The 7377-nt window shown below is 38.7% G+C and overlaps 1 pseudogene; it reads right to left on the minus strand.

Moving 5' to 3' along the window:
* Positions 1 to 1467: 1467 nt before the first annotated feature.
* On the minus strand, positions 1468 to 2411 carry LOC132660660 (developmental pluripotency-associated protein 4 pseudogene; annotated as a pseudogene).
* Between the last annotated feature and the right edge of the window lie 4966 nt (positions 2412 to 7377).

Raw genomic sequence — 7377 nt, forward strand, 5'->3', positions numbered from 1 at the left:
GCTCCAGCCTCTGAGCTGTCAGCACAGAGCCCGAGGCGGTCTTGAAGCCACAAGTCACGAGATCATGACCTGAGCCGAAGTTGGATGCTGAAGCGACTAAGCCACCCAGATGCCTCAAAACACATCTTTTCTAAGAGTCACAGAACTATGAATTCAGGAAGTACACAAAAAAGTAAAAATGAAGCCAACTTATCAAATTCTATGCTTTAAATGTATAGCTTTTTGTGTTGATCACACCTCATTTGAGTGGTTTAAAAAAACAAAAGAATCATGCCAAAGAAAATCATTGTTCTGGCTTAATTCTGAGTTAAGAATATTAACAATAATCTGCCCACAAGGCATGTGGTCTGCTATAAACAATAGATGATTTTATATATACATTTAAAAACCAAATACATAATATATTTCTGATTCAGAAGTAATCTTAAACATTTTTAAGTAGCAGAAACATACATAACAGTTACAAGTGGAAATAATACGGGCAAAGTGCCCTGTGTTTTTATCCCAGAGACACAGCACAGCAGTCTCAGGTTCTTAAGAAAACATCAAAAAATGTTGTTTTTTATATTAACAGTATGTTTTGGGGAGTGGGGAAAGGATAACTGCTTTCCCTTTGGTTTAAAATACTCAACAGTTTAAGGGTGTCTGGATGGCTCAGTTGGTTAAGCATCTGACTCCTGATTTTGGCTCAGGTTATGGTCTCATGATTCGTCGGATCAAGCCCCACGTAGGAGTCCACACTGACAGCTGGGAGCCTGCTTGGGATTTTCTCTCTCCTCTCTCTCTCTCTCTCTCTCAATAAATAAAGTAAAACATTAACAAATAAAATACTCAACAGCTTGAAGTCAGGAAACTGAGAAGGTAGCCGCCTCCCAAGAGAATCCCAAGAGAAGGGAGAGCCAACATGGAAACACAGCTGTTTTCCATTTCACCCCTGCCATGATGGTGGCAGCTCAGGCTCCCACTTCAATTTCAGAAGGGTAAACATTTGGTAGTATGAATGACCTTTTATTTTTATTAACTGGAATGAATAGTGATTGCTGTAATGCTTTTCCAATTTCAAACATAAGAACCTCTGTACCCCAACCCACGAAGCCTCAGGCCTTGTTGAGGGTCTGAGGATAACACCTGTAACCCACCAGCTTGTGTGTTCTGTAAGCAGGAAGCATGGGAGGTGTGGAGCAGCCTTCCATTCAGCTGTCAGTATACTATGGAGTTGATCATGGTTCCCTTCCCACCATTAATTATAATCACAGCATGGGGCACCTGGGTGGCTCAATCGGTTGAGCACCCAACTCTTGATTTCGGCTCATGTCGTGATCTCATGAACAGTGAGATCAAGCCTTACATTGGGCTCTGTGCTGACAGCAGGGAGCCCGCTTACGACTCTCTCTTTCCCTCTCTCTCTACTCCTCCCTTACGCCTGCATGCTCACTCTCAAAAATAAATAAAAATAAAAAATTATAATCACAGATGTACCTCTTTTCCTGGTATTATAATCTCATTGAGGCTTTTCATTAATACTTTATTCTTCTGAACACATTTGGGGTACAGCATATTGTCCTCCAGTTGGGGGGGGGGCGGGTAGAAAATTGCAGGCCAGAAGCCAGAAGAGAACACATACTCTCCCGTTTTTCAGGTACTCAGGCTTGTCCTGCATGAAATTGCAGGTGAACCCAACCCTCTGTGTCTTCAGGCAGACTTCTCCCAATGAAACTATCTGACACCATAGGCCTCCTGTGGCTATTCCATTGTCTCCATCTTCCCAGTCCTGGTTGCAGTTCTGGACCAGGAGGTAATCACAGCATCTGGGCCCAACATTGTCACAACAATGGTATGGATTCCCTTCAGGAGGCAGGCACCCCCGACCCTTAGGGGGAGCAGCCACTTCAGGGGTGTGCATTCCATCAGAAGATACCTTTTTTCCAGAACTTTCCAGGGACATTTCCCTCTTGTCTGTCTTTGGTCTTCTTTCTGGCTGTGAGATTCCCGGCCTCCTTTGTGGTGATAGGAACGTTCTTATTTTGATTGGGGTAAGCATATTCACAGAGCTGCTTACGTGCATCTAATTTCCGGCCTTTGGTGCTCAGCTTTTGCTGTTGGCACCAGGCCCACAGGATGTCTCCACGAAGCAGGTTGGCTGGTGGAACTTCAGAAAGTACTGAAGGAATCAGTACCTTCTTCCAAAGTCTTACTCCTCCATTGCCTTGTGCTGTATTTTCTGAACAGGAAGCTTTATCTTCCACAGATCTTTTTTGTTTGGTCCTATTCACTGAGATTCTTTGTAACTTTAGTTTACTAGAAGCCTGCTATTTTTCTTTGGCTTCTCCTGACACAGGTTGGGATTTGCAAGTCAGATATTCTTCCCCTGACTTCTTCATGGAGTTTTTTATGCCCTTTGCTCTCTCCATATCCAAAGAGAAGTCAAGGGTGACAAAAAAAAAAAAAAAAATTCTTACTTCTGAAATGTGAGCAACACATTTCTTATCCCTGTCCAACTGAATGATGACTAGAAGACAATGTAAAGCTCCCTCCATCTCTCAGTTTAGTGGAGTGAGAAACTTATCTCTGTTCTGTACTCTAAGGAAGATATACAGAATAGAATCATCAAATTAAGCACCCACAGTGGTCAGCAAGAAAATAAATAGAATGGGTATACATCTGTGGGATATTCTAGGAACCCTGTTCAAATGGAGAATGTATGTTCCTTAGGAATGCATTCAAACTAAACAACAATGACAACAAAAAGAACTCCTACAGTCAAGAAGTGAGAGATAAACATGTACCAAAACAAAGAAGCAAAAAAGGACAGTTATTAACTAAGTCTCACATGAATCTTACAGAATAATGTAGGAAGAGACACAACTGACTGAATAGTCAAAAAAGGTGTCAGAGAGGACATGGATCTTTGTTCAGCTTTGACAGATTAGTATTTAGAAGGTTCTAGAGGAACAGGGGATATTTTGATGTGAAAACCATGACTGATAATGTGCACTAACTCAGAGATTGGAATATTCAGGGTTTTTTTCAGACGAGTTTGAGTAGATTGGACAAGAAGGCCCAGAAAAAGCAGCTTGCAATGAGTTAAAAATATCGATTACGTTGAGATTTTATTGAAACTATCAATATAAACTTTAAATTATTAGGAAATGTTGAGGATGTAGGAGCTGGAAGTAATGTAGTTTTGTAAAAGTGACAGCTTGGATATAAAAATGTATTATTTGTCCAGACATTCTCTTTATATTAAATTAAATATTGAATTAACCATATTTAAAAAAATCAAAGCCAGTTAGAGAGATTTAGTGTTTATTATTCTGTACATGGCTATTACAGGCACAAGAGGGCTTGAGCTACAGTAGAAAATTATTTAGCATGGCTTGAAGAAAGTTCTGCCTCAAAGAAAGGAGCTGGAGTAGAAATAGTTGGAGCTGATTTTAGATCTCCAAATATATGACTTTTGTCCTTTAACATGAAAATACATATTATATATGCATAGGCTATATTTCTTCCATGTATAATGGGGATTTCCAACTTCTAAAATTAAAAGTTAGAAATGGGCCATAGATGTGCATTTAAAAAGGTAGAATTATGTACAGTAATACTGACATATAAAATTTCTTCCACTAAAATGATCTCTTGTTAAAGGCTTTGTGAAAGAGATTATAAAGATGCACTTAGAAATCTTTGTTAAAGGAAAAACTAAAAATTCACAAATAACTTTCTTGGTCATATTTCAAATCTTAGTTTGTCAAAAGAACTTATTCAGCAAATTGGCCTCCAACCCTGAAAGAGCTGCCAAACTCACCATATATAATCTATATGAAAGAAAATTATATTTTTAAAAATTACATTCCTCCTTTTCTATTCCAGGCTCAGAAGTGAAAGTATAAATAGTCTCACATATACTGATTTATTAAGATCCAGATGTGGTTTTCTTTCCAACCTGGTCGACGCTGTCCACGATTAAATGAAAAACAAATAAATTATATTAATTAGGAATGAAAACTAATTGAAGGGATACACGAGAATCTAAAAATGTAATATCAAGAGCAAATACTCGCAGAGGTTCAATTTAATTGAAGACTTAAAAGCCAAGCAATGAATCTATTCTGAGTGTTGGCTGCTCTGCTCGATCTCTACCGTTACCACCTGGTCCACGCATCAGTTTAGCATCCTCACCTGGACTATGCAGATAGCTCCCTAATGGTCTGAAGGCTGCCTTCCTTGTTCTTCTATGATCCATCTCCTACACAGCTGCCTCTCGGTGCTCCCGCCACAGGAACTTCTTTCCGTTACTGAAACATGTGAATCTCCTTTGGGTGAAGGGCCTGCTGTTCCTCTGCTGGGGGGCTCTGCTACCTGCTCATAGCCTCGGTTGCTTTTTGTCATCTGGTCTCTGCTCATAGATCACCACCTCTGCAAGTCACATTTGCATACTTAAATTGCTCCTAACCCAACTCACACTCACATTGTTCATAATCTTCATAAGACTTATTTTTTTTTTTCGTAGACTCATTTTTATTCAGGGGAAAAAAAAACAAAAAACAGAAAAGTTTTCCAACCACACACAGGAGGGGTGAGGGGAGGGGGAGGTGTCTGTGCATCCAGCCCCAGCCCCAGCCCCTAGCCCACGCGGTTTTGGCAGCAATAACGGATGTGGGGTAATGCCCCCTGCCAAATAAAAATGATGTATGTGCTGCATGGGAAGGAGACGGGTGGAAAACCAGTGGGGAGTAGTTGGGGAAAGGGACAGAGAGGTCAGCACTGGGAACATGGCAGGTGGGAGGCCATTTCATAACATTTCTTGTTGATCACACCACAGGGGACACCTTCTTTGCCCATCAGCATGACTGGCATCTTGGCAGTCGTGGTGATAGTGGCTCTGAAAGTGAGAGCTCCACCAGCCCTTCCGGTAGGAAGATCCGCGGTAAATTCCCCGTTCTGCAGCAGCGAGTCCTGGATAACAATATTTTTGGCCCCCAAGTGTCAGCTCATTCACGAAGAAAACTTGACCTGTCTTTTCCAACTAGGACACCAACCTCAGCTGGCATGATGCTGATCACGGTTTTCCCTGGGACTGAGGGCAGATAGAAGGCGAGTCCTTATAGCACACAATGGCCGCATCCTGGCAGGTGCCGGCTGCCCTGAGGTTGTGGGGGGAAGATGTTCCACCCGGTGGGGGCGCTGCTGCTGGGGCCGCGGGCTACAGGCAGCGGAGGCGGACCGCTTGGGGCACGCATCTCGGCTCTGCCAGCAGATGTAATTTTTTATGTCTATTTTCCCTTGAGTGAATTATAAGCTCCATGAGGGCAGGGTTTTCTCTGTATTATTTACTACTATGGTTCCAGGGTCTACAAAGGTACTGGCATGTAATAGACTCTCAACACTTTCCAAATAAAGGAACAAGCTTTTTCAGGACCATCTTAGAAAAGTGAGTATTTTTGTAAGATTTAAATAGTTCACTGATTCTGAATACTGTTAATCAAATTTTTAAATTTGGAAGATACAAAGCACAACTGGGGCTGTCTTTCATCACTTCTTTTGACCTTAGAGTGTGCAGAAGCATAAAAAAATATTAATAATGGTGATTATCATTAACACATTAAATGACTTAAACATAATTGCAGTGTTATGAATAGGTTTAAATAAGAATTAAATCATTTTTTCATGTTTTAAATATCTCTGTTAATAAAATCCTGGTAACTATGAAAAAAGTAAAATGCTCTCTTTCATTCTTTTTTTCTAATTTATGTTTGTATAATTAAATGTTACTTTCCTATTTGCATGCTAAGTTTTATTTGGGTGTAAAATATAGTGACCCTGCTTCATTTGATTACATATTTCCTACTTAACCTATTTTAGAAAATCCATTCTAAATGACTTAAGAATATCTAATACAATGAATGTAATTAATATTTATTTGGTAAGTCAAAGAAATCTTTTTCAGGCACTTCTGAGAGAAAATCTCTACTCTTTTTTTTTTTTTTTATTAATGGTCTGTATTGGACAATTTGTTAAAAAACAGAAAGTGAATAGATACTTTTAGGAAGGTCAACAAGAACAGAAGACATGTATTAAGGCTACAGGGGATATAAATATGTTTCTTTGAGTGAGACCTGGCAGTTTTAAATATTTGTATCCCCAAAACCCCAAACATTTATAGTCAAATGGATTATCTATGTGATGCTTGTAACTCTCTTCATTTTTCAAGTAGTTCACAATTTTAAACACTGTGATGAAATATTTCAAACACTAGCATTTTTAGAGCATAAAATGTAGAAATACAAATTATTTGTTGTGTCAGTGACTTTTCAATTTTCAAGACTGCAAATTCTCTCAAAGTTGGGGATGCTGGAACCTTGAGGATACTGTCACTACTCAATATCAGCATATATTCCATGTGTGTTCAGTAGAACTCCCTCTGCTTGTTTTTAATAAAACCTTTAGACAATCTCTCAAATGTCTACTTTGCATTTCATATGCTTCCTCAACGTTAGCTCATTAATCTAGACTTTCTGACAAGTTATAGACAAGTGACTCTATTATTCCCAGTACAAAAATCCACAGTAAAAAATTAGCATTAAGTTGCTTGCTATTGAAAGTTATAGAAACTATGATGATGTTAAATAATATTATGGATAATAAAGTTAGGGATGTAGACCAGATGCCATTTTTCCCTTTCCCCATCCTATACTAATATGATCAAAATGATCAAGATTTTACTTTCATAGGAACATTTCCTTTTACATGTAGAAAAGAAATGGAAAACTTTGAAAAGATAACTGACCAAGTAGTTAAACAGGCATCCTTCTCTTCCTCTTTCCCATTCTCTCCCTCAAATCCTTTTTGCTTGTTTTTTTTTTTTTCATCAGCTTATTGACACTTATCTTTTTGAGAATCAGTATAATAGGATTAATTTGATTAAGAGTTGATATTGACTATTCACTAAATATATGACCTCAAACAACTTAGTCATTTTTATTATTTTTAAGTAATCTCTACACCCAGAGTGGGGCTAGAACCTACAACCCCGAGATCACATGCTCCACTGACTGAGCTAGTCAGACGCCCTTACTTAATCTTTTGTGCTCCAGTTTATCATCTATAAAATGAGGACAACACTAGTTATCTCTTAATTAAATTCTAGTATAAATCAAATGGATTAACACATTCAAGTTTTCATAATCATGCCCAGCACATAGTGAGTGTTCAATAATTGCTAATAATTGAAGCTAGAAATAGTGGTATTGGTAGTAATAGTAGTAATAATAAGCAGTAATAATAAGTACTAGTAGTAGAAGTGGTGGATGCCTACTATGTTTAAGAATTGTGCTAGTTACTCTACGTATAGTGGCAAATCAAGCAAACAAGACAATT

Source organism: Panthera onca, chromosome D1 (genome assembly GCF_046562875.1).
Source record: "Panthera onca isolate mPanOnc1 chromosome D1, mPanOnc1 haplotype 2, whole genome shotgun sequence".
Lineage (NCBI taxonomy): Eukaryota > Metazoa > Chordata > Mammalia > Carnivora > Felidae > Panthera > Panthera onca.